Genomic DNA, 22,053 nt, shown 5'->3' with positions numbered 1-22,053 from the left:
TTGCAATAGCTAAGACTTGATAGCTAAGGTGAGGGTACAGGGTAAGCAGAACTAGACACGATTTCTATTCTCATGAAACTCATTGGCTAAGGGGGAAATAGTCATTAATTAAATAATTGGACTAGTAGATATGTAATCACTCACACCCAGACAAGAGGGCAGCAAAGATGAGGTACAGCTCACTGTGAGTGCTTAGGGCAAGCCAGTTGGTCTGCTGGAGGGGTCAAGGAGGCTCCCCTGAGGAGCAATTAAGAAGGTCTGAAGTATGAGGGGTTAACCAGGCAAAGTGGGGCAGAGGGAGGGGAGGGAGAGCATTTCAGACAGAGGGACCAGCATGTGCAGAGGCCCTGTGAAAGCAAGGAGGCAGGAGTAACTGAGCACCTGAAGGGCCTGTGTTACTGGAGAAAGTATTCTAGGAAGGGGAGGTCGGGGAGGAAGACAGGACTGGACCATGCAGGTTCTATGGCTGTGCTGAGGAGGTTGGTCTTTATTCTGAGAGTGGAAGGAAGCTATTGAAGGATGTCAGCAGAAATGGTTTGGAATGGGGACAGTGCAGATTAGGGTTGTGAGAAAGAAAGCTATTGCAGGGCAGTGCCTGTGGCTCAGCAAGTAGGGTGCCGGCCCCATATACCAAGGGTGGCGGGTTCAAACCCAGACCCGGCAGAACTGCAATAAAACAAAGCAAACAAACAAAAATAGCCGGGCGTTGTGGCGGGCGCCTGTAGTCCCAGCTACTCGGGAGGCTGAGGCAAGAGAATCGCCTAAGCCCAAGAGCTGGAGGTTGCTGTGAGCTGTGATGCCAAGGCACTCTACCGAGGGTAATAAAGTGAGACTCTGTCTCTACAAAAAAAAAAAAAAATTATTGCAATAGTTCAGACGCAGATGATGTCAGTCACCACTTCAACTGTAGCAATAGGGAGATGGAGTAGAGAGAGGCCTGAGGGTCTTTTGGAAATAAAATAGACAGTATTGGTGATTGACTGGAATTCGGGGAGAAAAGGGTATTGAGCAAGAGTCCCAGGTGTGTGGCCCATGGAACTGGCTGCATGGTGGTCATGTTCACGGTGATAGGCACAGACCCAAACAGCAAGGCTTTCGCATTGTTCTGCTTGATCTTTCCCTGTTCTTCCCTTCCTTCCCTTTCTCTTTGCTTCTTTTCCTCCTCCTCCCTCTCCTCCTTTTTCTTGGAAAAAAATGATGAGTTTTGGACATATTGAGTTCGAAGTACCTTTGAGACGCCCAAGTGGTGATGTTAATTAGCAGCTGGATACATGAGTCTGTACCTTTTAGAAGGTGAGACCTGGGCTGAGAACTGTGTTTGAGAGCATGGGCATATATGTTACTTGGAACACCAGATGTGAATAAGATGGCTGGGGCATAGAGCAGGAAAAGAAAGGGGTCCAGGAAAGACCTAGATGTCAGTGAACGAATGTAGGAGACAAGCTCACAAATAGCCACAGAAGTAGGGGTCAGAGAGTGAGGGTACAGCTCTAGGAGAGGGGGTTGTCCAGAAGACTAAGGGAGGAGGGTGTTTCAGCAGAGTGCGAGGGTTGAATGCTGCTGGAAGGTCAGAACAAAGCCTGAAGAGGCAGAGGTCATTGGTGACCGAAGGGGACTGGAATTAAGGAGTGACTAAATTCAGAGTGGAGACAACATGTATAAATAAGTCTTTCTAGAAACTTGGTTGTTCTGTTAGAGCATGCAGTTGTGATGTTGAGGACTGATCCTCTGCATTAGGATTCACTGCATTAGTAGCATATTTCAATGGAAAGAGAGCCAGCATTTGTCAAGGGGAAATCCATATATTAAAACAGAATTAGTGCCCCCCCTTAATGAATCTGGGGTGCATTGATTCTGGTGAGATTGCTGCATGTCTCATGGCAGCAACAAGACAAATGTTCTGCATTTTGAGTACGCACCTGTAAATCTAAACGATCCAAATGTGCAGACAGTTTGGTAACAATTACTGATACGGGGGCATTTTTAGTCTATTGGTTTGTTAGCAACAGGAAGTGGCAGCTAAAAAGACTAATCCTAGTGATGGATGTATGCAGCAGAATTCCTGACTCACGACACGTATCGCACCCAGATCTAACTGCCGTGGCCTGGGACACTTCACACAGTACACAGGCCACTTTAAAGCCAAGAGGTGGGGTCTGCTACAGAAACACAGAGTTTGGCATTCATTCAACTGACAAATGAGAACAGTGAGGGAACAGGAGTTTGGGGACTGAAACATACACTAAAACCCATAGGTTTGATACTGATGTCAGAGCAGGTTTGCTCCAGTCATTCTGGATCTCAAAATCTCAGACATTTTGACTCATTTAAAGACAACACACACTTGGTACCTTTTTCTAATCTGTATACATATGCCCCCAAATCTCCTAACCCTAATTTCTGATACTCCAGTCTCCCTTTTAGTGGCAGGCACCCCTCCTTCTATTTTATCATTTTTACCTGGGGAAAAAATGGATCCTGAAAAAAAATCAAAATACACGTCAGGAGACAAGAAAGTGTTTGAAACTTTCAAATTGGTGTTCATCAAGGCAAGTATCTCCATGGCACATCATATTGACAGCAGCAATGTCTCCCACTAAAAGTGCTGATACTTTCTTAAAAATGGCTTTGGTCACACATGAGGGGTATTCATTCATGTGCATATATTAAAGGGAAGTGTTTTCAGAGAGTTATTTGATAGTGACATTGCCCTATGTTCACATAGTTGCTTCTTCCCATGCCCGAGCTCCACCTTGGGTTCAAGAAAGACACAAGGGCTGCCAAAATATCTGGTTCCTGCCACAGATTCACTTTAATAAATACTGATTAATAATAATGTATTATATACTTGAAATTTGCTAAAAGAGTAAATCTTTAGTGTTCTCAATACATACACATGCAAAGTAACTATGGATGTGTTAATTAGCTTGATTCTGATAATCATTTCACCATGTATACATTTATCAGTTGGGGCTGGGCTCAGTGGCTCATGCCTGTAATTATAGCACTCTGGGAGGCTGAGGAGGGTGCATTTGCCTGAGCTCACACTTCAAAACTAGCCTGAGCCAGAGTGAGACCTCGTCTCTAAAAAACAAGAATAGCTGGGGCTCAGCATCTGTAGCTGTGGTTAGGGTGCCAGCCACATACACTGGGGCTAATGGGTTCGAACCTAGCCAGGGCCTGCTAAACAACAATGACAACTACAACAACAAAAATAGTGGGGTGTTGTGGTGGGTGTCTGTAGTCCCAGCTACTTGGGAGGCTGAGGCAAGAGAATCGCTTAAGCCCAAGAGTCTGAGGTTGCTGTGAGATGTGACACCACAGCACTCTACTGAGGGCAACATAATGAGACTGTCTCAAAAAAAAAAAAAAAATAGCTGTGCGTTGTGGCAGGTTCCTATAGTCCTAGCTACTTGGGAGACTGAGGCAAGAGGATTGCTTGAGGTTGCTGTGAGTTGTGATGCTACAGCACTCTACTGAGGGCAACAAAGTGAGGCTCTGTTTAAAAAAAAAATCACATTGTACATCTTAAATATAAACAATTTTTATTTGTCAATTATATCTCAATAAAACTGGGGAGAAATACCTATGTCTCTGGATTTTTGGAGCAGGAGAATGAGGCAGGTGAGCCTAGACAGGATGCTTGTGTAGATTGGACCAGATGATCCTGGAATCTCCCAGAAAGGATGCTTCTTCCCAGGCAGCCTCCAGCCCAGGATGGGTGGAGAGACATGGAAAGGACCCTCTGGCAGGAGGGTAGAACAGTAACAAATTACAATCACAAAAATTCCTGGCTGGGTGCAAGTCAGGAATCCCTCTAACAGGAGTTAGAGATAAAATGTAAAGCCCTTACAGAAGTAATTCGGAGATTTGAATTCACTCTCAGAAGTTGCTTGGAGAAAACTAGATGGGCCTGAGCTCGAAAGTAGGAGAAAGACCCCGAGAGGCTAAAAGTGTTTGGGGGGACAGAGGAGTGTGGGGACAGAAACCACATTTTGACTTTAGTTCAGGGCTAGGTCTGAGAAGGAGGGAAGGAGAAAGAGATAGTGAGATGGGAATGGGTTCTTTCTATTCTGGGGTGCCTGGGTTTTCTCAGTTGGGCTGTTGGATAGTAGGCGTGTCATAGGTGTGTCAAAAAAGGTCCACCCTTTGACTGCCCAATCTGCAAGCCTCAGGTACTCGCTTCAACAAGGTGCCTCCAACATCTTTTCATGAATTTTGACAGCTTCCATGTCAACATAGGTCCTTAACATTCATAACAAGATACCCTTTGTGGTGCATGTGTTCAGGAGAATCAGTCCCGTCTGTTACTTTCATTTTCTGAAGGAACTGATTTGGTCTATAGTTGGTGGGGACCAAACTAGATTTAGAGGAGAGATTCCATTGAACTCTGCTACCCCAACTTTATTTTTTTTAATTTTCTAACTTGAATTTTTATTTGTTGATATTTAGGTATTTGTTTTTTGTATTACTACATGTAAAAGAATTTTACGATTTATTTTTTAACATATTACAGTACAAGAAATTTTATGTTACAAATAGTTAAAAAATACAAGACCGGGCGGCGCCTGTGGCTCAGCGGGTAGGGCGCCGGTCCCATATGCCGGAGGTGGCGGGTTCAAACCCAGCCCCGGCCAAATTAAAAAAAAAAAAAAATAAAATAAAATAAAATACAAGACCAGAGACAAGTTATAAGAAAATTCATGGTATCAAAGTTGTTACAGAGAACCAATTTGCAGTATTTATGGGTCATGGAAGGCCAAGATCTCTTCATTACTGTCAATGCCAAATTATCAAGGTATCATCTTCTTCAGTATCTACCCTACCGATCTCTTCTGAAGAGTCACTTTCCTCGTCCAGGTAAATTTCATCATCATTAGTTCCTTCTGTCTCATTCCTGATGCTGCATTTTTAAGAACAATTTCACAGCCACTACCCTCTTGATATCTTTTCACAATCTTTAGGATTCACAAACATGGGTGATAGATGCGTTCTTGATTCTGCCTATATGTGTTAAATCCTTATTAGCTGACTACATCTCCAGCTTCCTCTCTTTCTTCATTAGGGCCTCCAAGGGCTTGTTTACTGATAAACCAAGAGGCTGCAGTTGGCTGGTTAGCTCCCCAAGTATCACAGCAAGTTTGGTTTTCAAGTCCCCTACAGTTGCTTTTGTATTTTGTGTAACATGAGCTTTGGAGTGATCAAAAACAAGCAAAGCCACTTATTTAAGTAATCCGCTTGACTTTATTACCAGACTTTGTTAAACAGATTTTCATTCCTTCTCTATTCGTCCATTCTTTTTCATTCATGTGGACAATAACTCTACTTGGAATCTTTTCTTTTGGAAAGATTTTTCTTTTAAAGATAATCATAGGTGGTAGCTTTGTCCCATGTTCATAACAGGCACAGGGGTCCTCAAACTGCAGCCCACGGGCCACATGAGGTGCTACCTCAACTTTAATATTATCGTTTTAGCATTTGCGCTTATCTTGTCAAATAGCATTTAGGATATTAAGGGTTTATTTGTGTCTGTGTATACACACACTTGCCATTTTTATAACTTTTATTATTTAAAAAAAACAAAACAAAAACAAATCAGGCCAGGTGTGGTGGCTCACACCTGTAATCCCAGAATTCTGGGAGGCTGAGACAGGTGGATTGCTTGAGCTCAGGAGTTCCAGACCAGCCTGAGCAAATGTGAGACCCCCATCTCTCCTAAAAATAGAAAAAACTAGTTGGGTATTTTGGTGGGCACCTGAAGTCCCAGCTACCAGGGAGGCTAAGGCAAGAGGATTGCTCAAGCCCAAGAGTTTGAGGTTGCTGTGAGCTATGGTGCCACGACACTCTACCAAGTGTGAGAGAGAGACTGCCTCAAAAACAACAACAAAAACAAACAAACAAAAATATCTTTTTAATGAAAGGCAATAACACCCAGTATTTAAAGGAATAAGTATTGGGGTCAGATGGACAGAGTTTAAATTCCAGCTCATCTAATTGCTAGCTGTCCGACCCTGTACAAATATTTTACACCAAATCCCTCTGTGTCTCACTTTCCTCATCTGTAGAATAGGCACAGTAATTGTACCTGCTTCATGGGGTTGTTATGAAGATTAAGTGAGATCATGTCCCATGAAAAGCTGGGACAATGCCTACATGTACCTCATAAGCGTTAGCTACTTCTGTTGGTGCTTTAGAGTTTTGCTTCCCATATCTTCCCAACTTCCGAGATGTTCTTCTGTCTTTCCTGTAAATTACAACTCTTTCGATGTACAGGTGATTATGTGTCCTTTCACATAGCATTTGGTTATCTCAAGTTTTATGATTTCAATAGCTATTGATACTTGGTACTTAGATTCATTAATTCATTGGGTGTTGCAAAATAGTGATATTCTATCATTTGTTATTTATTAATTGTAGTACTTTATTTAAAACATGCTTCCCGGGCGGCGCCTGTGGCTCAGTCGGTAAGGCACCGGCCCCACATACCGAGGGTGGTGGGTTCAAACCCAGCCTCGGCCAAACTGCAACCAAAAAATAGCCGGGTGTTGTGGCGGGCGCCTATAGTCCCAGCTACTCGGGAGGCTGAGGCAAGAGAATCGCTTAAGCCCAGGAGTTGGAGGTTGCTGTGAGCTGTGTGATGCCACAGCACTCTACCCAAGGACCATAAAGTGAGACTCTGTCTCTACAAAAAAAAAAAAAAAAAACATGCTTCCCTTCATCTACCACTTGATTACCTGGTGGTAAAGTTCTACAGAAAGGTAAGATAAATGCTTGACTCTTTATTTACCAGCTTTCAAGGTAATGTCTATTATTTTCTGAAGATAACTATTTTCTTTTTTTTTTTTTTTGTAGAGACTTTATTGCCCTTGGTAGAGTGCCGTGGTGTCACACAGCTCACAGCAACCTCCAACTCCTAGACTTAGGCAATTCTCTTGCCTCAGCCTCCCAAGTAGCTGGGATTACAGGCGCCCGCCACAACGCCCGGCTATTTTTTTGTTGTTGTTGTTGTTGTTGCAGTTTGGCCGGGGCCGGGTTTGAACCCACCACCCTCGGCATGTGGGGCCGGCACCCTACCCGCTGAGCCACAGGTGCCGCCCAAGATAACTATTTTCTAAATAGCAGTATAGATTCATAGATTTGAAAGCAGCTTATGGTTTCAATCAGTTACAATTATTATCCTTTTTGAAGTTAAAATTGTCCCATCTTTGCCTGGTGGGAGCCTTTTTAAGTTGGCTCTTGAGTCTTTTGACATGACTTCAGTGGTCTTTGACCACTTCCTCTCTAGTCAGTAAAGTATTCACGTTTTACAGATGTAGAATCAGCTACTTCTCTAAGAAGCTCTGATTTCTTTTAATAGAGAATAGCATTTCAAGACTACAGTTTGGGTACTGTACTTCACACTGACTTGGTCATTGTTTCTAGTCATCTTCAGTTGATATAGCTTGGATGTATAAATAGATAGTCCTAGTATCAAGTGATCAATTGATACACAAATAAAAAGTATCTCATGAGTTCCTATGGATACTTCACATTCAGGACTAAAGGAGGTTTTTGTTTGTTTGTTTTTAAATATTAGGGAATCTCTTTTTTTTTTTTTTTGAGACAGTCTCATTATGTCTCCCTCGGTAGAGTGCCATGGCATCACAGCTTATAGCAACTTCAAACTCTTGGGCTCAAGTGATTCTCTTGCCTCAGTCTCCCAAGTAGCTGAGACTATGGGCACCCACCACAACATCCAGCTATTTTGTTGTTGTGTTGTTGTCATTGTTGTTTAGCAGGCCTGGTCCAGTTTCGAACCCACCAGCCCCGATGTATATGGCCGGTGCCAGTGAGCTATAGGCACTGAGCCATATTAGGGAATCTTATTAGTCATGTATACTTTAGTAAGAATCAGTCAGACATTTTCCAGACTGATAGATGTAAACAAGCTAGCTTAAGCAGATGGGGAATTTTAGTATAAGGATACACAGAGCCAAAGGGCAGATATGCAGATAAGAAGGAAATAGAGGGCGGTGCCTGTGGCTCAGTGAATAGGGTGCCGGCCCCATATACTGAGGGTAATGGGTTCGAACCTGACCCCGGCCAAACTGCAACACAAAAATAGACAGGCGTTGTGGCAGGCGCCTGTAGTCCCAGCTACTCGGGAGGCTGAGGCAAGAGAATCTCCTAAGCCCAAGAGCTGGATGTTGCTGTGAGCTGTGTGACACCACAGCACTCTACCAAGGGTGATAAGGTGAGACTCCATCTCTACCAAAAAAAAAAAAAAAAAAGGCTCGGCGCCTGTGGCTAAGTGGCTAAGGCACCAGCCACATATACCTGAGCTGGCAGGTTTGAATCCAGCCTGGGTCCGCCAAACAACAATGATGGCTGCAACAACAACAAAAAAAAGCCAAGCGTTGTGGCGGGCGCCTATAGTCCCAGCTACGTGGGAGGCGGAAGCAGGAGAATCGCTTGAGCCCAGGAGTTGGAGGTTGCTGTGAGCTGTGATGCCACAGCACTCTACCCGGGGAGACAGCTTGAGGCTCTGTCTCAAAAAAAAAAAGGAAGAAGAAGAAGGAAATAGATAAGAAAGAAAGTTGTCAGGAATCAAGGCAGCCCTTCTCTACTGGGCAGAGCTATTTTCTCTGCTTCCTCATGGACATGGCTAGTAAAAGATGTTAAAACACTTCCATCCAGTGGGCAATGGCACACGTTATAAACATGGCTACTGGGATGGGAACTGAGAAGGAAGAACAAGTGAGAATCCCAATAAGGTGTGCTGGGTTCACGTGAGAACATAAAGGCGATGGGTGCAAGGGAAGGCAGCTGCGGCTTATGAGAAGAATGCAGGATTACAGGGTTTTCACTTAACCTTTTCTGTATTATGTCTATATCTTCTTTCTTCCACTCCAAGAAGCCTGATTCTCAAGGACACAGGGCAGGGTAAAATTAGAATATCACTTTATTAATTACCTACTTTATCCCACCTCACACACACAATTGTCTCAGAATAACATTAACGCTACCACCGTCAATATAATTCCTGAGAGCACTTACAATTATTTCTTACATGTATTCTCCCACTCTCCCCCCATTTCTATAGTTACACTATGTGAGCATATGGCCTTAACACTATATTTTCTCTCTTTTAACCCTCACTCACAGTTCTGTGAGTCACTGTATATTTAAGGCTTACCACCAGTTCTTAAGTTGATATTTCTCTAGACATTTTGATTGTCATAAGTGTGATTTTTAAAGAATATCAAAGTTGTATTAGTCAGTGTTCTCCAGGGAAACAGGGCCAATAGGATGGGTGTGTGTGTAGAGACAGAGAGAAAGGCTTATTATTATGAATCATCTCACATGATTATGGAGGTTAAGAAGCCTCAAGATGTGTAGTTGTCAAGCTGTGGACTCAGGAGGGCAGAAGATGTAGTTCCTGTTTGATTTTAAAGGCCTGAGAACCAATAGAGGGAATGGTATAAATTCTAGTCTGGAAGCCAGCAGGGTTGAGATCTAAGAAGAAACAATGTTCCAGTTCAAGACTACAGGCTGGAAAAGACAAATGTCCCACTTAAAGCAGTTAGGCAAGAGGAGTTGCCCCTCGTTGTTGAGGGTGAGCTAGAGTTTTCATTTAATTTAGGCCTTTAACTGGTTGAATAAGGCCTGTTCACATCAGGAAGAACAATCTGCTTTACTCAGTCTACCCTTTCAGATGTTAATCTCTTAGAGACACACACAGAATAATGTTTGACCAAATATCTGGGTATCTTATGGCCCAGTCAAGTTGACACACAAAATTAATCATCACAAAAGTAGAGGGCAAGAAGACTTTTGCTGCCCCTAAAATCAACAAGCATAGGGACATTCATTCTGCCTGCTTGTTCACAAGGTCAGATCTAGTAATGCTGCTGTTAAGTACTTTATATGAATGGCTATAATTTATAGAGCACTACATATTCCATCTAAATCTCCAAATAAACCCCATTCTACAGATCCTGAAACTGAGGCTTCAAGAAATGAAGCAGTTTACCTGGTATAATACAGATAAGTAATGAACTGGTGATCTGAACACAGATCTGCCTGATTTCCCATGCTGTAGCTTTTTTAAAAATTTTATTTTTATTTATTTATTTGAGACAGAATCTTACTTTGTCACCCTCAGTAGAGTGCCATGGAGCCACAGCTCACAGCAACCTCAAATTCTTGGGCTCAAGTGATTCTCTTGCCTCGGCCTCCCAATTAGCTGAGACTGCAGGGGCCTGCCATAACATTTGGCTATTTTTAGAGACAGAAACTGGCTCAGGCTGGTCTCTAACTCTTGAGCTCAAGCAATCCACCTGCTTTGGCCTCCTGAAGTGCTAGAATTACAGGTGTGAGTCACCACTCTTGGCTTATTTTTTATTATTAAAGAGACATGGTCTCACTCTGTTGCCCAGGCTGGAGTGCAGTGGCGCAATGACAGCTCACTGCAACCTCAAACTCCTGGACTCAAGCAATCATCCTACCTTAGCCTCCCAATTAGTTATTTTTATAGAGACAGACTAATTTGCCCAGACTAATTTTCAACTTCCAGTCTGCAGTGATCCTCCCAGCTTAGCCTCCCAAAATGTCATGATTAAAGGTGTGAGCCACAACCCCGTGCTCCTAAACACTGTGTTAAATATCTTGGGAAAAACACGGGCTTACAAGGATAAAGGATGAAGTTTTCCACTCTGTGGAACACCATTCTACTTAGTAGTATTCATAGGCATTCCAAGCCTCACAATGTTTTTACATATACTGTATGTTGAAAAAAAAACAGATTTAAAATAATAAAGCTATTTCAACCATCTTTTACAATTGTTTGTTATTTAAAACTTTAGTAAGTTCATTTTCCATTTCTAGAGTCGAAAAATAATAGCATGTTGATTATAAAAGCTATGGTACTTATTAAAGCAAGACAAAATATAATTTTTGAAAAACTATTCATATAAAAGAGTGCCACGTATATATAAAATTCATGCATATTTCTTTTTTTTTATTTTTTTTATTTTTAATTTCAGTGTGCTTGTTCATTCAATTCATGCATATTTCAAAGAGTAAGAATATAAACACTCACATACTCACCCTCCACATTTCAACCTGAATCATACTTACTGATTGAGAAATTAGAAATAGGGCACAGTGGATTATGCCTATAATCCTAGCACTAAAGAGGCAGAGGCAGATAGATCCTCTGAGCTCAGGAGTTTGAGACTGAGCAAGAGACCCCATCTCTACTAAAAATAGAAGAAATTAGCTAGGTGTCATGGCAGGCGCCTGTAGTCCCAGCTACATGGGAGGCTGAGGCAAGAGGATCTCTTGAGCCTGAGAGTTTGAGTTTGCTGTAAGCTACAATGCCACGGCACTCTGGCCAGGGCCACAGAGTGAGTCTATGCCTCAGAAATAAATAAATAAATAAATAAAATGAATAAATAAATAAAGTAAAATACCAAAACTGGTAAATTTCAGCAGCACCTGTGACTCAAAGGAGTAGGGCACGGGCCCCATATGACGGAGGTGGCCCAGCCCCAGCCAAAAACTGCAAAAAAAAAAAAAAAAAACAACAAAACTGGTAAATTTCTTGAGGGGTCAAAGTTAACCACTACTTTTTGATTCCTTTGAGACAGACTTTAAAGTTGAACCCTCTGACACTGGGGTTCAAAGGGAGGTGGGTTTACAGGCCTTGCTACAGAGGTAAACATACACACACACAAACACATATGTATGCATGTGCGTGTGTGTGTGTGTGTGTGTATATGACTATGTAACTATAGAAACATGACTTTAATGCTTCCCAGAAGTGGATTAGGAAAGCAAAATATGTCCTGTCCCTCATATTCAGCCTAACCTGGCTCCTTGACCTCGTGACAGTATCGTCCTTTCAACTCATGATTAGAGCTTACATCACAAGGAAGCTGTATCTTGAGAAAGCCAAACAGCAGACCAGAGAGGCTTACTGTAATAAAACCAGTGATATTTTTCAGTCCTCACAATGTGGGAAAGTGACTTTCGACAAACCAAGGAATCACACACTTGACATCTCCAGAAATAACTAAGTAATTGCTATTTAATCCTGTGTCTGGGAAGCCTTTGAAATCAAGTCACTCTAATGCTTGAGACCCTAACTTAGTCATTCTTCAAAAGAAAAAGGGGTTAGCTAGAGAAGGAAACATGAAGAGTTATCAGTAAGTACCACAGACCAGCATTTCTCACCCTTGAGTAATGTACCCTGATTAAAGAGAAGAAAAACTGCCCAGATGTCTGGCATCAACATATTACTCAAGTAAGTACAAACATGAAGCTGAGGATACTTATGCTAATAGTTATAAACTATTGTAAAAACCAAAGCAAATTGACAAATTCAAATGAAATTATAACAAAAACAATTTGAATAACATCATTAATTTTATGTGACAAATGATACGGTGTTTTCTGCAACTGACTATGGTGCTGACTGCCAGAGTGCAAGTTCTTTGAATTTATCAACTTGTCTTACCAAGGACTCAACTTCACCATTTTTTTTCTTTTTTCTTTTTGTATTATTGTCATATACAGATTAGATCTGACACGGTTTTTTTCCTAATTATTATGGAACAATTTGGGTGGAGCTGCTTGGCACCATCTCTTTTGTAAACACAACTCAGAAGCTGAGATGGTGTAGCAATACTCAGTTATAAAGTACAAGGTAGTCTTCAAAACACTAGGAATATTATAATTTATTTAGACTACTGTCAACACTGAAAATTCAAAATTAGAAGACTCCTCAAAATACTTCCTTGAGTCTTGATTTGACAAAAAGTTCCATAGAGATTGGGTACAGGGGCTCATGCCTATAATCCTAGCACTCTGGGAGGCTGAGGTGGGTGGATTACTTGAGTTTAGGAATTTGGGACCAGCCTGAGCAATTGTGAGACCCCGTCTCTACTAAAAAAATAGAAAAACTAGCCGGACATAGTGGTGGGCACCTATAGTCCCAGCTACTTGGAAGGCTGAGGCAAGAAGGATTCCTTAAACCCAAGAGTTTGAGGCTGCTGTGACCCATATATGACACCATAGCACTCTACCCAGGGTGATATGGTGAGACTCTGTCTCAGAAAATAAATTAATTAAAAAAATTAATTGAAAGACAAGTTCTATAACCTAAAGCCAAGATTCTTTGTTTTTCTCTTTTCTTCCTTTCTTTCTTTCTTTCTTTTTTTTTTTTTCCTAATACCCTAGCCTACTATGGTGGTCTAGTGAGGACTCAGAATAAATCTTTTGCATAAAAAATGCATAAGATTTGGGCGGTGTCTGTGGCTTAAAGGAGTAGGGCACTGGCCCCATATGCCGGAGGTGGCGGGTTCAAACCCAGCCCTGGCCAAAAACTGCGAAAACTGCAAAAAAAAAAAAAAAAAAAGGCATAAGATTTGCAAAAGAGGGTGGCGCCTGTGGCTCAAGGAGTAGGGCGCCAGCCCATATGCTGGAGGTGGTGGGTTCAAACCCAGCCCCAGCCAAAAACTGCAAAAAAAAAAAAAAAAAAAGATTTGCAAAAGAAACCAACTATATTGAAATTGAATGAACAAAACATTAAAAAACAAAAATAAGATACTGATATGTAGGTACAGTGGTTCCTGTTTATTCATGGTTTTCCATTCCAGGGTCTAAATTACCTACAGTGACTCAGCGCCTGTAGCACAGTGGTTACGGCGCCAGCCACATATACTGAAGTTGGCGGGTTCCAACTCACCTCGGGCCAGCTAACCAACAATGACAATTGCAACAAAAAATAGGCTTGATGCCTGTAGTTCAGCGGGTAGGGTACCAGCCACATACACCGGAGCTGGTGGAGTCAAACCCGGCCCGGGCCTGCCAAACAATAATGACAACTACAACCAAAAATAGCTGGGCATTGTGGTGGGCACCTGTAGTCCCAGCTACATGGAAGCTAAGGCAAGAGAATTGCTTAAGCGCAAGAGTTTGAGGTTGCTGGCTAAGTGCCCGTAGCATAGTAGTTACGACACCAGCCACATACGCCAAGGCTGACAGGCTCAAACCCAGCTCAGGCTGGCTAAATGACAATGACAACTATATCCAAAAAATAGCCAAGCATTGGCAGGCGCCTATAGTCCCAGCTACTTGGGAGGCTGAGGCAAGAAAATCACTTAAGTCCAAGAGTTGAAGGTTGCTGTGAGCTGTGATGCCACAGTGCTCTACTGAGGGCAACATAGTGAGACTCTGTCTCAAGTAAATAAATAAGTAACCTACAGTTCATTCTGGTCTGAAAATATTAGGTGGAAAATTCCAGAAATATACAATTCACAAATTTTAAACTATGCACCATTCTGAGTAGTGTGATGAAATCTCTAGCCATCTCACCTCGTCCTTTCTTTGTCACAAGAACAAGGGTGAATACAGTACAATAAGATATTTTAGGGTGGTGCCCGTAAAATATCTTTTTTAGGGCGCTGGCCACATGCACTAGGGCTGGTGGGTTCGAATCCAGCCCAGGCCTGCTAAACAACGACAACTGCAACCAAAAAAATAGCCAGGCATTGTGGTGGGCACCTGAAGTCCCAGGTACTTGGGAGGCTGAGACAAGAGAATCACTTAAGCCCAAGTTGCTGTGAGCTGTGACGCCATAGCATTCTACGGAGGGCGACTTGGTGAGACTCTATCTCAAAAAAAAAAAAAAGGATATTTTAGCTGGGTGTGGTGGCTCACACCTGTAATCCTAGCACTCTGAGAGGCCGAGGTAGGTGGATTGCTTGAGCTCACAGTTTCAAGACCAGCCTGAGCAAGTGTGAGACCCCATCTCTAAAAAATAGCTGAATGTTGTGGTGGGCGCCTGTAGTCCCAACTACTGGGGAGGCTCAGACTACAGAATCGATTGAGCCCAAGAGATTGAAGTTGCTGTGAGCCCAAGAGATTGATGATGACACAGCACTGTACCAAGGGTGACAAACTGAGACTCTGTCTCAAAAAAAAAAAAATATTTTAAGAGAGAGAGACATCATATTTGCATAACTTTTTAATAGTATATTGCTATAATTGTTCTATTTTATTATTAGCTATTATTGTTACTCTCTGTGCCTAGTTTATAAATTAAACTTTATGGGTAGAGGGAAGGGGATTGGTGGGATTACACCAGCGGTGCATCTTACAAGGGTATATGTGAAACTTGGTAAACAGTCTGTGAAGCTAGTGAATGATGCCCCATGATCATATCAATGTACACAGCTATGATTTAATAAAAAAGAAAAAAAAATAAGTTAAAAAAATAAATAAATAAAAATAAACTTTATCATAGGTTTATGTATAGGAAAAATCAGTGTATATATGAGTGAGTTTGATACAATCCATGGTTTCAGACATCCGCTGGGGGTCTTGGAAACATATCCCCATGGATAAGGAAGGGACTGACCATATTAAGGATCTAATGACAGATCTAATACTCCCTAATACTATACTAATTTCTAAGTAGTGGTGAGCATAATTAGTATCTCAACAACTGTTAAACAATGTTTAAAAACATCTGTGATTTTTATAGATGACAAAGTCATGGATTTTGTAATATTTCATAAAACTATTTACTAATATTTCATAAAATGTTTTAACATTTCAGAAGAGTTTAGTGAAAATAAGAGGCACTTTTTCCTCTAACTTTACCAAAACCCTGAATTCTGTCCACAGACCCCCTAAGGGATCCCAAGGACCCCAGGTAATGACACTTGGCCTACACCTTACCCAAATAAAATGTGTAAAGTAATATACAAGCAAGCATTCAAGAATAACTGTGGGCTTGGATGATGAAGAAGCTGCCCCGTATGTGGACTGTTGCCTCTCTCCTTTCATGGAGAGGCATGGCTAGGACTTAACTCCGCACTCTTAGCCAGCAAGTCTCTGAATGTCTGTGGAACCATCCTATGAGAAGCTCAAATCTCCCAAAATAATGAGATTCTTACCTGGATCTTCTCTTTTACCCTTTTCTTTTCAACAAGTCACTGAGCTTAGATCTCAGCATCTCTCCCCAGGAGGAGTCCCACATTCCACAGTACATTTGAATGGCTCCCAGGCTAGAAGGAAAGATCCTAAAGAGACTGCTCATCCCCTGGGGGGTGGAGGGGAACCCCAGAGTGCAAGGACCTCTTTGGCTGTGAGGCAACTGGTCATGAGGAGACCCCCAGAGTAAGAAGAAACCAGCTAGTCGTGTAGTTGCCCCCTCCACCCATCTTCTGGTTGGAAAGGGCTAAAGTGTCCTAGGGTTGCTAGGCAACAGGACAGAATTCAGTGATGACTATACCCAGAGGATTGTTGCATCCTCAGTAGTGTATGGCGTGTGGTATATGTGATGTGATGCATCACTTCTACTAGAGGTCTAGAAGGGGCAGAGAAAGTTGAATTTCTAAGCTAGCCTAAAGGAGTTCCAGACAGGGCATGGAGGCCAGGGCTCACTGCAGGAGTATGGTGCAGGTGTCCTCTCCCCTGGGTTACTCCTCTTCCTACACAAAGAAATCCACTTCCATTTGTGGCTTAGGTGCTAAAGGGGGTTGGTAAATGAATCTATTATAAGGAACATCAGAAAATCTAAATTGAGGGATGTTCTGCAAAACAACTGATTTGAATGCTTCAAAATGTCCCTAGCATAAAAGATTCCCACTTCCACTCCAAACAAGATGGAGGATTGTTTTAGATTAAAAGAGACTAAGGGCTTGGCGCCTGTAGGGCTCTAGCGGCTAAGGCGTCAGCCACATACACCAGAGCTGGTAGGTTCGAATCCAGCCCTGGCCTGCCAAACAATAATGACAACTACAACAAAAAAATAGCTGGGTGTACTGGCGGGTGCCTGTAGTCCCAGCAACTTGGGAGGCTGAGGCAAGAGAATCGCTTTAAGCCCAGGTTGCTGTGAGCAGTGTGCTGTGAGCTGTGACACCACAGCACCTACCCAGGGCAAAAGCTTGAGGCTCTGTCTTAAAAAAAAAAAAGAGACTAAGAAGCCATGACAAAAAAATGTGCATTATCCTTGATTGGATTCTGGATTTTAAAAAAAGTCATAAAGGACATTATTCAGACAATTGGAAAAATTTAAATGTGAACTTATATAATACTGTTTTGTTAATGTAAAATGTCTTAGTTTTGAATATGCTGTCCTGTTACATAGCAGAATATTCTTTTCCTTAGGTGATACATGTGGAAGTTTTTTAGGATGAACAATCACAGGGTCTGCAATCTATTCTGAAATGGCTTAGCAAAACACATATAGAGGGAGATAAAACAAAAGCGGCAAATGTTAAATCTAGGTCATAGGTATTCATTGCACTATTTTCTTTTTTATTTTATTTATTTATTTATTTATTTATTTTTTTTTTTGTAGAGACAGAGTCTCACTTTATGGCCCTCGGTAGAGTGCCGTGGCCTCACACAGCTCACAGCAACCTCCAACTCCTGGGCTTAAGCGATTCTCCTGCCTCAGCCTCCTGAATAGCTGGGACTACAGGCGCCTGCCACAACGCCCGGCTATCCCTTGGTTGCAGCTTGGTCGGGGCCGGGTTTGAACCCACCACCCTTGGTATATGGGGCTGGCGCCTTACTGACTGAGCCACAGGCGCCGCCCCATTGCACTATTTTCATAACTTGTATGTAGGTTCAAACATCTAAAAAAAAAAATAGGAACAAAGTGCATAGACATCTCTCAGCACAGGGCCTGGCACAAAGAAGCAGTTAGTAAATGGTGGCTCTTTACTATGACTAGTTGACTTTTACATCTATGTGGGAATGATTTTTTTTTTTTTTGAGACAGTCTCACTTTGTCACCCTCAGTAGAGCAGTAGAGTGCAGTAGCGTTACAGCTCACAGCAACCTCCAACTCTTGGGCTCAAGTGATTCTCTTGCCCCAGCCTCCCAAGTAGCTGGGACTACAGGCGCCCGCCACAATGCTCAGCTATGTTTTTTAGAGACGGGATCTTACACTTGTTCAGGCTGGTCTTGAAACTATGAGCTCAGTCAATCCACCTGCCTCTGCCTCCCAGAATGCTAGGATTACAGGCATGAGCCACCACACACGGCTTTTTTTTTTTTTTTTTTTGAGACAGAGTGTTACTCTGTCACCCTAGGCAGAGCGCTGTGGCGTCATAGTTCACAGCAACCTCAAATTCTTGGGCTCAAGCAATCCTCTTGCCTCAACCTGCCACGTAGCTGGGACTATAGCCACCCGCCACATCGCCCAACTAGTTTTTCTATTTTTAGTAGAGACAGGGTTTTGAACTCCTGAGGTCAAGCAATCCACTGGCTCAGCTTCCCAAAGTGCTGGGATTAGAGGCATAAACTACCACGCCCAGCTGGGGATGATTTCTTAAACTCAGAGAACAATGCTGTAGAACAAACAGTAGGATGACACGCTGCTAGCATGGGATGATGGCAGGATTGGGATGCTGGAGCCTCTCCCACTCTGCCTGGCCCTTCAAGGGGTGTGACAGGGACACACATGTCCCTCCAGGACAGCAGCATCTTGATCTTCACCTTTGGAGAGGAGATGTCTGGGCCTGTGTGGCTCAGGTCATCAGCTGAGTTCAGAACCTGGCCTTCAGACCTGTCTTCTGTAGGAAGGTAAGGGATCAGAAGTGAAAATGACACTTTTCATCCCATTCTTGTCCAGATGCAGAACTTGGAGAGCATATGGCACCAGCGTGAGGATGAGAAGGTGGTGCTCCTTCCCTCTTCCTCCCAATCTGTGCCCTGGTACCGGCTTCCCAGACACATGCAGCACCTCAGATAAATCCCACGTGTGTAATATTGGCTTCCATTTATTTACTCTCAGGCACTTTCTGTGACTTGTTTTGAAACCTCACAACTCTTTTTTTTTTTTTTTAGAGACAGAGTCTCACTTTATCACCCTCAGTAGAGTGCTGTGCCATCACAGCTCACAGCAACCTCCAACTCCTGGGTTTAGGCGATTCTCTTGCCTCAGCCTCCCGAGTAGCTGGGACTACAGGTGCCTGCCACAATGCCCGGCTATTTTTTGTTGTTGCAGTTTGGCCGGGGCTGGGTTTGAACCCCACCACTCTCGGTATATGGGGCTGGCACCCTACTCACTGAGCCACAGGCGGCACCTTGAAACCTCACAACTCTTCAAGATAGATGTTACTTTGCTCATTTCACTTGTGGGGAAATAAGTTCAGAAAGGTTTAGAGAGGTTTGTTCAATTGGCCCAGTTAGTAAGGGCTGAGCAATAATAGAGCAAGAATAGAAATCTAAGACTTCCTCACTCCTAAGCTCTCATGCACCTGTTCCACCCCATTCTTCTGTTTGTGCAGAGTTTTATACCATGCACGACCCCTGTCCTCATGTTTTCTGCTAGCCCTGGTAAGGTGGTGAAGGTGACAAGGGAGGAGACTGAGACTGGACTAGAACACAGGAATCTGCTTGCTCTCACTCCTTTGTTCCCCAAGGAACTTCCTTCCTAACAACCCTTTGCAACTGGGACAGACACTTTCCACTGCCTGGGTGGGTTATGAATAAATGAACCGGACCCACTTTTGCTTCTGCTTTAGGGAGGCCACTTGACTGCTTGAAGTTGTTCCCTTTAGGGAATTCTCATGGTCACTCTGCAACTCCTGGGCTCCTCTCTTGGTTCTACCTCTCATGATAGCTGTTTCTCACGTAGTCATGTTCCTGCTAGTCAGGTGTTGCCTCTGTCCTGCATATCAGTAAGCCCAGGATCCAGCCCTACCCGGGCCATTTCTTCCCTCTAAAATGCCAACCCCTTGCTATTGCCTCTGTAATGGAACATCTATCCTTCTTTCCAGTATCACCTCTTAAGAGACAATATGCCAACTGCCAGATGTCCATTGTAATTCCTAATTTCTTTTTCCACAGAAGTTCATCTTCCTTTGTTCTCCTTGCTACCATCTATTCATCTACCCATCCATCCATTCATCCATGCAGTTGCTTTCCCATCTTGTCATCCAGCCTTCATTCACACACACACATTCTCTCTCTCTAACACACCTAGCCATCCATCTCTGTATTCATCCATCCAATTCTCCTTATTCACCCTCCTCATACTAAGTGCAGGAGAAATAAGGCCTGGCTCTTGACTGAGAAACCTCAGTCTACAGTACAAACAAGTAACACCATAGGTTGAAATCTCTCCTAGAAAACAGAAAACTTCAGAGCAAGGAAGGGCTAAGTTAGTGGTCAGCAACTGAGAAAGGCCTCGGGGAAGGCCAGCATCTGAACTGTAACTGAGTCTCCTTCCCTTTCTGTTCCTCATCTGTGGCCCTTACTGCCCCAGCTCTCCATGGAGTCACTTTTTTGTCTGTGCGTGCCTGGGCTGAGAGTAGTCTTCATGGTCAAAAATTAAAGACTCCGGGCAGTGCCTGTGGCTCAGTGAGTAGGGCGCTGGCTCCATATACCAAGGGTGGCAGGTTCAAACCCGGCCCCGGCCAAACTGCAAAAATAGCAGGCATTGTGGCAGGTGCCTGTAGTCCCAGCTACTCAGGAGGCTGAGGCAAGAGAATTGCCTAAGCCCAAGAGCTGGAGGTTGCTGTGAGCTGTGACACCATGGCACTCTACTAAGGGCGATAGTGTGATTCTGTCTCTAAAAAAAAAAAAAAAATAAGACTCCTCCCCACAAGTTGCACAGGGGCTGTTCCCCCCCACACACTGACTTTCCTGCAATAGTTAAGTCAGGATGCTGTCTTTCATCTTAAGAATAGCTCTCTTTTTCATGACCCTTGCACCCAGGCATCAGGAGACCTTCCAGGAGACTAATCTGCACATGTCCTGCAGCTTCTGTGGAAGTCTCATTAGAGCTTTTCCTGGAGGAAGGTGAGGGTGGAGGAAGGCTGCCTGTGTTACTAGGGGTCAGCTGACCCCCAACTCTGCTTAGCTTCTCAATCAGAAAGCACCACCCTCTACCCACTCCTCCACCCCCCCCCAAACCAATCCCACTGTCCTTAGGCTGTCTCAGATGTCTTCCTCCAGGCATCCTGTGGTCCTTTGCAGCAGCACATTCAGGACCCAGCCTTATCTCCACCTGCCCCCGTGGACTCCTCTGCACTGATGGCCCCATTGGCCACAGTGCTGGGATTTTGAGGACTCTGAGCTCTGGTGAGGCTGCCAGGGGCAGCTTGATCTCTCCAGGACTGAGTACAGAGAAGTACTCAGGTGGATGGTTGGTAGTCTCCTGCTCCTTAGGCTGCTGTGAGGCTATCTCATTTTCTCCATTTGCAAACCAGCTGTTGTCAAGAACAGCACTGCAGGATTCTCCTTCCCAAGCTCTTGAAGTTCCTCATCTCTCTCCTCCCAAAAGAACTTCCTCAAGGCCCAGGCTAGCACAGCTTTCCTGCTGGAGGGTTGAGGAGCAGTGGATGACCTGGCCTGACTGTGGTCTCTTCACAATGGCAAAATAAGGAGTAACCCTGTGATTCCTTTTGCCTCTAGGCAGAAGAGTCCTCTGTTGCAGCCCAGATTTGGCAGTAACAAGCTGAAGAGCTCAGTAGAGGGATGGTATAGAAACTCGGGCACTCACATGCATCCGGGTCCCTGGGCACTCTTTGGGGTAACTTCCCTTCCCTCCCAGGCTGCTCTTAGAGTTGAGAGAGCTTGGACTATATCCCCTGGGAGGTTTGCAACACCGGCATTGAGATTTAACTTCTGGGTGAGTCTGCTCTCCCCTCCCAGCTGAAGGATATGACCTATGAGAGAGGGAAACTGAGCACCAGTTGGTGACAAAGATATAAACCAAAGATAATTAACACCTATAGTGATTTGGTGTTGAGAAAACATCCTGAATATAACAGCACGGGCATTTGGGCATTTGATTATGGTGTTAGCACAGATGTTCCCACGCATAGGTGAAGGGGAGAGCTGGTGGTCTAGCTGTAAAGCCCAGGAATGGTCTTGGAGGGAGTTTAGTTCAGGATCCCTCAGACATCTAGAGGCTCTTGCTAGGCCAACAGCTGTGTTCTGGTTGTTCAAAAGGCCATTATGTCAACAGAACCCCAAGGGACCAATGCTGACTTATAGAAGTCAGAGGGGCATTAGGTCTGTGTGGCAGCTGTTTGGAAGAGT

The sequence above is a fragment of the Nycticebus coucang genome, chromosome 6 (assembly GCF_027406575.1).
Source record: "Nycticebus coucang isolate mNycCou1 chromosome 6, mNycCou1.pri, whole genome shotgun sequence".
In the NCBI taxonomy this organism is placed as follows: domain Eukaryota; kingdom Metazoa; phylum Chordata; class Mammalia; order Primates; family Lorisidae; genus Nycticebus; species Nycticebus coucang.
The sequence above is the reverse complement of the archived record's forward strand: the minus strand, read 5'-3'. Positions refer to the sequence as shown.